Genomic DNA, 12,561 nt, shown 5'->3' with positions numbered 1-12,561 from the left:
ATGAAAAGCTATTTTAGGAGGTTTCTGAACTATTTAAGTGTTTCACAGGGGTTAAAATGAAATAGATTTACAATTCAGGAGTTGTAATTTTTTTTAGGAAAATGTATTAATTTTGGCCTAAAAATTAAAGGGAACCTGTCACCCGGAGACCCATTTTTTGCACTCCCCCAGTCCCAACAGAGCATAGTACATACACTGCCAAAGTGTTTTTCTATAAAAAATAGGTTTTACAGAAAAAAAGATATGTTATATTGTACCTTTCATTAGCATCTGCTGTATGACTAGGCAGTTGCCCCCTGGGAGTGGCTGGAAAGGAGCAGTTTCCCCCCCCACCCTTGGAAAACAGCTTCTCCATGTGTCCTCCTTTTCAAATATATGATCCTTCACAATGGATCAAATTACAACATACACTATTAAGTTTGATACCCAGTTTTTCCTTAGCTCCAGCTGCACCGTACTTTGCGGGAATAGGTTAAAGGCCCAAACAGGGACTAGTGTGTGAGAGCGATCCCTTACAAATAAGAAATGACAGGGGCCTTACCACAAATGAAAAACTCTTAATAAATTTTGTGACGATTGGTGGAGTGCTTTTAAGGATGTACCTAATCCAACAAAGCCTGGACTTTCTTAGGCTCCATAATAAAACCATTGGGGTCATTATATATCCAAAAAAACTTAACCTTTTGCACATAAAAGCTGAGCATACATATCTTTACTGTGTAAATTGGATAGGACCTTATTATATGACTCATGATTATCCCAAATATGCAAATATTCTTTACCTAAATGGGACAAGGAAAACCACACCTTGTAAGGCAGCCCTTCAACTATGCTCTCAGGAAGCCCAATGACAAGATGTGGGATCATCTTCCAGAACATTCCAGAAGGAAAAGATTCCCAACTGTAGACAGTTTTGACATGGTTGCCTCTCTTCAGTACAGTGTAGGGAACGGTTTCAACTGAGTGAGAGGCTTTTGAATAGAGTCATGGAGTAAGAGTTCTCTTTAGAGAGATTTTGTCAAATAAGGCCTTGCCAGATAGCAAAAGAGGTGCGGTATTCCTTGTCTCATCTAGGAAAACCTATTTGAATATTTCTCAGAATCCCCCACAGGAGCATGAAAATCACTCGTTGCACTGAAGGGATCTTCTGACCCAAGCCTTAGGCAACAGGAATAAACTGACATGCTGAATTCATTCCTATTATCAGAGGTTTGGGTCAGAAGATTCCTTTAGTGCCCATTAGATTTTCACTGACTGCACTTGCTCGACACATAAACTTGCCTTTCTTTCAGTCTTTGTATCCCTTATAACCTGATGATATTTTGTGTCAGCATGAGGGTGAGTACTGTTAACATACCTACTCTAATTGAATTAGGATATGTATTTGCTATTGGATGGATTATACAAATGTTTTGAATTTCGCATTATGCCCCTTGTTTGTGGACATCATGTTTTGTAAAACGTTGACCAGTTGGACGTCGAAATAATAGAAAAGGACACATTAATATCACCTGTAAACGTGAGAGTCCATTTTACATCCATCCTGAAATTTCACCCACAAGCCAATTATCTATTATTTTTTTGTGGGAAGTGTATATTTGTAATTTATCTATTTGTTAAACTTATTTATACCAGTTTTCTGTTATTGCATAACAATGGTGTAAAAGCAGTTGCATACATACATAAAACGATAAAAAGTTATTTCAAAAATGTAAGTCTTAATTATATTTATATGACAGTCTTTCTTTCCCACTTTATCTAGATCTCCTATAGTCCTACAAATCCTCTCTTATCCAACAGAAATTTTTTTCCGTCCTTGTTCCAAATCCTTCCCAGTTACAGAATCCAGTCCCAGGCGATTATCCTGTTACTGAAGCATTTTGGATGGACATGGATCGTTGTGGTGGCATCAGATGACGATGCTGGAGGAAGTCTCACTCGGGAGCTGCAGACAGAGGCCGCTATACATGGGATCTGCATCGAGTTTACCTTATTCCTCGGGAGAACTGATACAATTAAAAGAGTAAAGACTTTTGAAAAAAGTAAACAAAATCTTCTCGAATCAACATCTAAAGTCGTAGTTATGTGCGGCATGCCTATGTTTTATACATTTAATGAGATAGAAGATATTGTTGTCAGTAAGGTGAAAACACTGATCATATCAGCAGGTTCAATCATTAATGTCTTTGGATCCATATCCATGAAGCAATCACTGGATGGAAGTCTGATTTTTTCGGCACCACTAAAAGTATTTCCACATATAACAGGATTCCTAGAAAATATCAGTCTTGAAAATCGTCCAAATGACATTTTACTAGAGTCTCTCCTGTCTTATAACTTAAACTGCACAACTTCAGATCCTAATCTGAATAAAATAGTGGAGCATTTAACAAAAAAAAACCTTACATTTTGCAGCAAAAACTGGAAATTAGGCAAATTTGAAAAGATGCAATACAGAACTGATATATTGACAATTACAGTTCAGATTTATAATGCAGTCTATGCTATGGCATTTTCTCTTAATATAATGCAATTGTACAGGTCCAAGCATCGACATATGGGCACAAGCAATAACTTCAAAGACATTTACAAGGTAAGACACTGAGTGCACATGTATGTGTAATGCAGAGGGTAAACATGCAGAAAGTGAGCCTTAAGGCTAAATTCTTTAATTGTCCCTACCTAATAGCTCACCCTACCCTAAGTGGAAGGTGACAACTGGTTGCAGTCCGGGCTGGCAGAAGAGGAGGGTCGTCTGGAACGGAACCAGGCTCACAATGGGAATTCTCAATACAAGTTCAGGACATAAGGAACAGCTTACTCATGGTAAAAAGATCCAGGGGGTATGTAGGAAGGTGCCGACTATTTATTAAATTAAGGAATGACCAGCACCAATCAGTGGTGCGCTGGCCTTTTAATAGACAGAAAGCCAACGCCAACTTGCAGGCATAGGGACTTGGTGTGGTACTGGACCGTATCGCAGAGGATCTGCCCACTGACAGAAGAAATAACCAGTTTACTAGATGAACAGGAAGATGATGCTGTGAGACCGGCAGCATCCGCAAAGTTTCCTGTAGAGCCGGAATCCAGGAAGGCTAAATCTTGAAACTGGCCACTTGTTCCAAAGCTGAGTAGAACTGGTAGAAGCTTTGTTCTCACCTAGGGACATTTCTCCCAAGAACCCTAGGTGCTTGCGATTCGCGGATGCTCGCTGAGGACGGACTGGACAAGTCTTGAGAAAGTGCTCTGGGCTGGCACAATAGAGAAAGAGATTCTTTTGTCTACATCTGGAATATTCTTGTGGTGGATGAAGAGCTCTATCAACCTGCATGGGCCCCTCTGCAGCAGACACAGAGGAGGGGCAGATTTGTTGGGTCCTGACTTGCGCTTGTTCAAGACGCCAATTCTCAAAACGCTTAGAGAACCGGATGTCAATCTGAGTGGCCAGGTAGATGAGACCACTCAGGAAAGGCAGCTCAGGTGAAGTATTTGATCTGTCCTGAAAGTCCTTTTTATAGGTGGCTACCAAGGCTGCTTCATTCAAGGCTAGTTCCAAAGCTAGGGTACATAAATGAACCACATAGTCACCGACAGACAAGTCCCCTTGGTGCAAGTTCAGTTTCAGTGGATGACGCTCTGGCTGGTTTCTCAAAGACCGACCGGAATGTGGTGATATTAGCTGTGACCCGGTCTCTCCTGTCCCGGGGAGTAGCCCCTGCCATGGATTTTCCAGAAAGAGGGCTGATCATGGAGGCCACTTTAGACCGTTTTGTGACGAACAGCGGAGGCATTAGAACAATGTGCTAGGAGCACTGTGTGATAAAGCCCCAGCACCACTTCGCGTTCCTGTCATACTTGGAAGGCTTGGAAAGTCTCAGCCTAGGTTCTGCAGAACGTAGATTAACCGGTGTAGTAGGAAATTCCACAGGAACTTGACGCTGCTGCTGAGTAGTCAAAAATTGCTGCAACATGGAGGTGACCTGTCCGAGTTGCTGGCTATGCACAGCAATCTCCTGGGGTTGCTGGGCCACGATGGTGGTTAGATCAGCCAGTTCAGGTAGCGGAACCTTGGTGCCATCCATGACCAGATAATTTGTGCCGTATTCTTTTGGGCTTGAATTTTACAGATTTTTACTGTACAAAATACTTGCATTTTGCTGTCTTCTCACGCTAATTACTTTTTTATACTTTGGTGTATAGAGCTTTGGGTGGTGTCAGAATCAGGGGTAGTGCGAGAAGTAACACAAGCCGACTCCTGGCAGCAGAATCTAAGTGGCACCCCGTCTTCACCAGAGCCTGCTGAAAAGCAGGTTGGACTTGCTGTGGTGGGATACCACCAATTCACTCCACAGGTGCGATTTTGCTTGTGATGGTGGCCAAGGCAAAGTACTGAGTTGAAGAGCAGAATCATGCTGAGGGACAGGCAGGAGGTTAAGACAGGCAGCATGGGTCAATGGCAGAACAGAAGGTCAGGGCTGGCAGAAGAGGAGCATTGTCAGGAACGAAACCAGTGTCACAACAGGAATTCTCAACATAAGCACTGGGCATAAGGAACAGCTCTCTCTAGGGCAAAAGGCACAAATATCCGACAGGGTATGTAGAAAGGAGCCGACTATTTATTAAACTAAGGAATGACTAGCGCCAATAAGCAACATGCTGGCCCTTTAACCTCTTAATGCTGCAGTCCTTTTTTGTTTTTGCATTTTCATTTTTCACTCCTCACCTTCAAAAATCTATAGCTTTTTTATTTTTCCATGTACAGAACTGTTTTATGGCTTATTTCCTGCGTAATTACACTTCAAAATGGTCATATTTCATATTCCATGTCGTGTACTGGGAAGCGGGAAAAAATTCCAAATGCAGATTTTTACTGTACAAAATACTTGCACTTTGCTGTCTTCTCACGCTAATTACTTTTTTGTACTTTGGTGTATAGAGCTTTGGGTGGTGTCTTTTTTTGCGGCTTTTGTCGATGTTTACAATATTATCATTTTGAGGACTGTACGACCTTTTGATCACTTTTTATAGAATTTAACATTTTTTTTTAAATGGCAAAAAAGTACCATTTTTGACTTAGGGTGCGATTTTCCGTTACGATATTAAACGCAGTAAAAAAACATTACTATATTTTGATAGATTTGGCATTTTCAGACGTGGCAACACCTAATGTGTTTATGATTTTTACTGTTTATTTATATTTATATCAGTTCTAGGGAAAGGGGGTGATTTGAGTTTTTAGGGTTTTTTATTATAATTTTTTTTTAAAAACTTTTTTTAATTTTTATTTTTGCTATTTTTCAGACTCCCTAGGGTATTTTAACCCTAGGTTGTCCGTACGATCCCATCATATAATGCCACAGTACAGTATGGCAGTATATGGGGATTTTACTCCTCATTCATTACAATGTGCTGATAGCACATTGTAATGAACGGGTTAACCCGAAGATGCCTCGGGTCTTCGGTAGACCCGAGGCTCCAATTGTGATGGATTGCCGCTTCCCGATGAAGTCACAGGAAGCGACGATCCTCAGAAAGATGGAGGTGCCGGTGGCAATCAGCGGGGGTTACCTGTAAGCCTTGCTGCAATATGCAGCAAAGACTTACCGGCTATGGAGAGGGCTCAGCCCGTGAACCATCTCCATGCACCCGGTATGTGACGTAGTATTACGTTATATGTCGGTAAGAGGTTAAAAGATTGAAACCCGGCGCATGCATGCCCTAGGAGACGGAGACGTGCGCGCCAAGACATAATGGGCACGCTGGCAGGTTAGGAGACCTGCCGTAGCTCTGCTGGGGGAGAGAGGGGTGCACGGGTGTGCCTGCGTCTTGGCGTGTGGGTCTCAGGAGCACCTGCGCAGTAGGTAAAGGAAGATTCTGTGTATCACAGATAAGTTTACTATTTGAAACCCAAAGCAAATTCACAGGAAACATTAGGGTTTGGTGGGAAAAAATAAAGCAAGCCAGGAAGGAGTAAAACATTGTTCAAAATAGTAAGAACTAAATGTAGCCTAAGAACAAAATCACACTCCTAGGGATCTCCTCCTAGGGAATGGGGACAGGTGAGTATATAATGTTTATTGTTTTAAAATACACTTAAACAAGGAAAAGAGGAGGAGGAAGGTCCACAGGATTGGGAGGTTGGAGAAAAATATTAAGGGGGCCCACATGATAACGTAGAGATGAGAGGGCCCACAAGATAAGGGGTAGGTGAGGGAGTCACAATATGAAGGGAAGTGAGTAGATGCAGAATGAAGTGGACATAAGAGACCACAAAAGGAGGGGCCCAAAACATGAGGGGCTCAAATATGAGGAGATGAGAGGTCATAATATGAGGAAGAGATGAGAGGACTCACAATATGAGGAGGAGATGAGAGTCCACAATACGAGGAGGAGATAAGAGGCCACAATATTAGGACAAGCTAAGAGGCCAAAGTATGAGGGGGAGATGAAGGGCCGCAATATAAGGGGGATATGATAAGGCCCACAATATGGAGAGGAGATGAGAGGCCACAATATGAGTGGGATAAGATCGGCCACAAAAATTGTGCTGAAAACCTTGGCTTATACTCGAGTATACTGTATATGGTATTATTAATATTTGCTTAAATGGTGTAGAAGTGATTTGATGGTGTTCACAGATCACTTCTGGAACCCCCCTGAAACACTTCTCCCTCACCTCACTGCATTTTCTGTGCTCCCCTATCCTGCTGTTTACTGAAATCGAGGAATGTGTTATATCCACAGAACCCAAAGGGGCTCCGATAAAACACCCTGAAGCACTTCAGCTTTATATAAAATTGTATTTAATAACTGAATTAGAGAAGCAAAACTCCTTTTAAACATATTGCTCTATACATGCTGCTGGGAGCTACTCAGCCATGAAATTTTTTCAAAAATATTTTTCATCCTCTATTATACAGTATTCAAATAAAAAAAAACACATTCTATCATTAGGAAATGCTTGCACATTGTTAATTTAGAAAAGTTTTTACCCTTTTAAAAAATTGCTCTGTACTGATGGGCAAAGTTTGTCACCCCTCCCCCCCCCCCAACACACACATCTGAAGTAATTCAAGTCCCAACATTCTCCGCTCCCAGGGCTGCCACGGTACTGTCAGTGCTCCTAAGAATTTTAAGTTGTGTGTGGCATGCGGATGCACTTACTGCTGTTTATAATGAAGAAGTGGCCACCCAGTAGAGAAGCCTCTGCATGCATGCACAACAGGAGACACTGTTAAGGCTCCTGGTCATTAACGAGGGGATGGGGGAATAAACAAACAATGACATGAGCTAAAAAATTATTGCAGGATCTTCCGAGTGGACATCTATACATTATGTTATAATTTGGGTCCAAAAGGCTTATTACGGGCAATGGGGCTCATTTACTAAGGGTCCTGCGGCGCGATTCCGTCAGGTTTATTCCGAATATTTCCGATTAGCGCCGTTTATAACCCTCTCTCATGGCTTGTATCCTTTCCTGTATATATAACCCCCTCACATGGCTTGTATCCTCTCCTGTATATAACCCCTCACATGGCTTGTATCCTCTCCTGTATATAACCTCTACCATGGCTTGTATCCTCTCCTGTATATAACCCCCTCACATGGCTTGTGTCCTCTCCTGTATATGACCCCTCACATAGCTTGTATCCAGTCCTGTATATAACCCCTCCTGTGGCTTGTGTCCTTTCCTGTATATAACCCCCTCACATAGTTTGTGTCCTCTCATGTACATAACCGTTGACATGGTTTGTGTCCTCTCCTGTACATAGCCCCTCATATGGCATCTATCCTCTCCTGTATATAATCCCCTCACATGGCTTGTATCCTCTCCTGCATTAAAGCCTGTCACATGGCTTGTATCCCCTCCTGTATATAACTACCTCACATGTCTTGTATCCTCTCCTGTATATAACTTCCTCACATGTCTTGTATCCTCTCCTGTATATAACCCCTCACATGGCTTGTGTCCTCGCCTGTATATAACCCCTCACATGGCTTGTATCCTCTCTTGTATATAACGCCTCACATGGCTTGTGCACTCTGCTGTATATAACCTCTCACATGGCTTGTGTCCTCTCCTGTATATAACCTCTCACATGGCTTGTATCCTCTCCTGCATATAACCCATCACATGGATTGTATCCTCTCCTATATATAACCCCCTCACATGGCTTGTGTCCTCTCCTGTATATTACACCTCACATGGCTTGTATCCTCTCCTGTAAATAACACCTCACATGGCTTGTATCCTCTCCTGTAAATAACACCTCACATATCTTGCATCCTCTCCTAGATAAAACCCCCTAACATGGACTGTGTCCTCTCCTGTATATAACCCCTCAAATGGCTTTTATCCTCTCCTGCATATAACACCTCACATGGCTTGTATCCTCTCCTGCATATAACCCTCTCTCATGGTTTGTATACTTTCCTGTATATAACCCTCTCTCATGGCTTGTATCCACTCCAGTATATAACCCCTCACATAACTGGTGTCCTCTCCTCGATATAACCCCACACATGGCTTGAACCCTCTCCTGTATATAACCCCTCACGTGGCTTGTGCCCTCTCCTGTATTTAAACCCTCAGATGGCTTGTGTCCTTTCCTGTATATAACCCCCTCACATGGCTTGTGTCCACTCCTGTATATAACCCCTCACATGGCTTGTATCCTCTCCTGCATATAACCCCTCACATGGCTTGTATCCTGATCTGTATAAAACCCCCTCACATGGCTTGTATCCTCTCCTGTATAAAACCCCCTCACATGGCTTGTATCCTCTCCTGTATATAACCCCTCACATAGCTTGTGCACTCTCCTATATATAACCCCCTCACATGGCTTGTATCCTCTCCTGTATATAACCCCTCACATAGCTTGTGCACTCTCCTGTTTATAACCCCCCTTACATGGCTTGTATCCTCTCTTGTATATAATGCCTCACATGGCTTGTGCACTCTCCTGTATATAACCCCTTACATGGCTTGTGTCCTCTCCTGTATATAACCTCTCACATGGCTTCTATCCTCTACTGTATATAACCCCTCCATGGCTTGTATCCTCTCCTGCATATAACCCACCACATGGCTTGTATCCTCTCCTATATATAACTCCTCACATGGCTTGTTTCCTCTCCTGTATATAACCCCTCACATAGCTTGTGCACTCTCCTGTTTATAACCCCCCTCACATGGCTTGTATCCTCTCTTGTATATAATGCCTCACATGGCTTGTGTCCTCTCCTGTATATAACCTCTCACATGGCTTCTATCCTCTACTGTATATAACCCCTCCATGGCTTGTATCCTCTCCTGCATATAACCCACCACATGGCTTGTATCCTCTCCTATATATAACTCCTCACATGGCTTGTTTCCTCTCCTGTATATAACCCATCACATGGCTTGTATCCTCTCCTGTATAAAACCCCCTCACATGGCTTGTGTCCTCTCCTGTATATTACCCCTCACATGGCTTGTATCCTCTCCTGTAAATAACATCTCACATATCTTGTATCCTCTCCTGGATAAAACCCCCTCACATGGCCTGTGTACTCTCCTGTATATAACCCCTCACATGGATTGTATCCTCTCCTGTATATAACATCTCACATGGCTTGTATCCTCTCCTGTATATAACCTCTACCATGGCTTGTATCCTCTCCTGTATATAACCCCTCACATGGCTTGTGTCCTCTCCTGTATATGACCCCTCACATAGCTTGTATCCAGTCCTGTATATAACCCCTCCTGTGGCTTGTGTCCTTTCCTGTATATAACCCCCTCACATAGTTTGTGTCCTCTCATGTACATAACCGTTGACATGGTTTGTGTCCTCTCCTGTACATAGCCCCTCATATGGCATCTATCCTCTCCTGTATATAATCCCCTCACATGGCTTGTATCCTCTCCTGCATTAAAGCCTGTCACATGGCTTGTATCCCCTCCTGTATATAACTTCCTCACATGTCTTGTATCCTCTCCTGTATATAACCCCTCACATGGCTTGTGTCCTCGCCTGTATATAACCCCTCACATGGCTTGTATCCTCTCTTGTATATAACGCCTCACATGGCTTGTGCACTCTGCTGTATATAACCTCTCACATGGCTTGTGTCCTCTCCTGTATATAACCTCTCACATGGATTGTATCCTCTCCTATATATAACCCCCTCACATGGCTTGTGTCCTCTCCTGTATATTACACCTCACATGGCTTGTATCCTCTCCTGTAAATAACACCTCACATATCTTGCATCCTCTCCTGTAAATAACACCTCACATATCTTGCATCCTCTCCTAGATAAAACCCCCTAACATGGCCTGTGTCCTCTCCTGTATATAACCCCTCAAATGGCTTGTATCCTCTCCTGCATATAACACCTCACATGGCTTGTATCCTCCCCTGCATATAACCCTCTCTCATGGCTTGTATACTTTCCTGTATATAACCCTCTCTCATGGCTTGTAGCCACTCCAGTATATAACCCCTCACATAACTGGTGTCCTCTCCTCGATATAACCCCACACATGGCTTGAACCCTCTCCTGTATATAACCCCTCACGTGGCTTGTGCCCTCTCCTGTATTTAAACCCTCAGATGGCTTGTGTCCTTTCCTGTATATAACCCCCTCACATGCCTTGTGTCCACTCCTGTATATAACCCCTCACATGGCTTGTATCCTCTCCTGCATATAACCCCTCACATGGCTTGTATCCTGATCTGTATAAAACCCCCTCACATGGCTTGTATCCTCTCCTGTATAAAACCCCCTCACATGGCTTGTATCCTCTCCTGTATATAACCCCTCACATAGCTTGTGCATTCTCCTATATATAAACCCCTCACATGGCTAGTATCCTCTCCTGTATATAACTCCTCACATAGCTTGTGCACTCTCCTGTTTATAACCCCCCTCACATGGCTTGTATCCTCTCTTGTATATAATGCCTCACATGGCTTGTGTCCTCTCCTGTATATAACCTCTCACATGGCTTCTATCCTCTACTGTATATAACCCCTCCATGGCTTGTATCCTCTCCTGCATATAACCCACCACATGGCTTGTATCCTCTCCTATATATAACTCCTCACATGGCTTGTTTCCTCTCCTGTATATAACCCATCACATGGCTTGTATCCTCTCCTGTATAAAACCCCCTCACATGGCTTGTGTCCTCTCCTGTATATTACCCCTCACATGGCTTGTATCCTCTCCTGTAAATAACATCTCACATATCTTGAATCCTCTCCTGGATAAAACCCCCTCACATGGCCTGTGTACTCTCCTGTATATAACCCCTCACATGGATTGTATCCTCTCCTGTATATAACATCTCACATGGCTTGTATCCTCTCCTGTATATAACCTCTACCATGGCTTGTATCCTCTCCTGTATATAACCCCTCACATGGCTTGTGTCCTCTCCTGTATATGACCCCTCACATAGCTTGTATCCAGTCCTGTATATAACCCCTCCTGTGGCTTGTGTCCTTTCCTGTATATAACCCCCTCACATAGTTTGTGTCCTCTCATGTACATAACCGTTGATATGGTTTGTGTCCTCTCCTGTACATAGCCCCTCATATGGCATCTATCCTCTCCTGTATATAATCCCCTCACATGGCTTGTATCCTCTCCTGCATTAAAGCCTGTCACATGGCTTGTATCCCCTCCTGTATATAACTACCTCACATGTCTTGTATCCTCTCCTGTATATAACCCCTCACATGGCTTGTGTCCTCACCTGTATATAACCCCTCACATGGCTTGTATCCTCTCTTGTATATAACGCCTCACATGGCTTGTGCACTCTGCTGTATATAACCTCTCACATGGCTTGTGTCCTCTCCTGTATATAACCTCTCACATGGCTTGTATCCTCTCCTGCATATAACCCATCACATGGATTGTATCCTCTCCTATATATAACCCCCTCACATGGCTTGTGTCCTCTCCTGTATATTACACCTCACATGGCTTGTATCCTCTCCTGTAAATAACACCTCACATATCTTGCATCCTCTCCTAGATAAAACCCCCTAACATGGCCTGTGTCCTCTCCTGTATATAACCCCTCAAATGGCTTGTATCCTCTCCTGCATATAACACCTCACATGGCTTGTATCCTCCCCTGCATATAACCCTCTCAAATGGCTTGTATACTTTCCTGTATATAACCCTCTCTCATGGCTTGTATCCACTCCAGTATATAACCCCTCACATAACTGGTGTCCTCTTCTCGATATAACCCCACACATGGCTTGAACCCTCTCCTGTATATAACCCCTCACGTGGCTTGTGCCCTCTCCTGTATTTAAACCCTCACATGGCTTGTGTCCTCTCCTGCATATAACCCCTCACATGGCTTGTATCCTGATCTGTATAAAACCCCCTCACATGGCTTGTATCCTCTCCTGTATAAAACCCCCTCACATGGCTTGTATCCTCTCCTGTATATAACCCCTCACATAGCTTGTGCACTCTCCTATATATAACCCCCTCACATGGCTTGTATCCTCTCCTGTATATAACCCCTCACATAGCTTGTGCACT

The sequence above is a fragment of the Engystomops pustulosus genome, chromosome 1, assembly GCF_040894005.1.
Source record: "Engystomops pustulosus chromosome 1, aEngPut4.maternal, whole genome shotgun sequence".
NCBI classification, from domain to species: domain Eukaryota; kingdom Metazoa; phylum Chordata; class Amphibia; order Anura; family Leptodactylidae; genus Engystomops; species Engystomops pustulosus.
The sequence above is the reverse complement of the archived record's forward strand: the minus strand, read 5'-3'. Positions refer to the sequence as shown.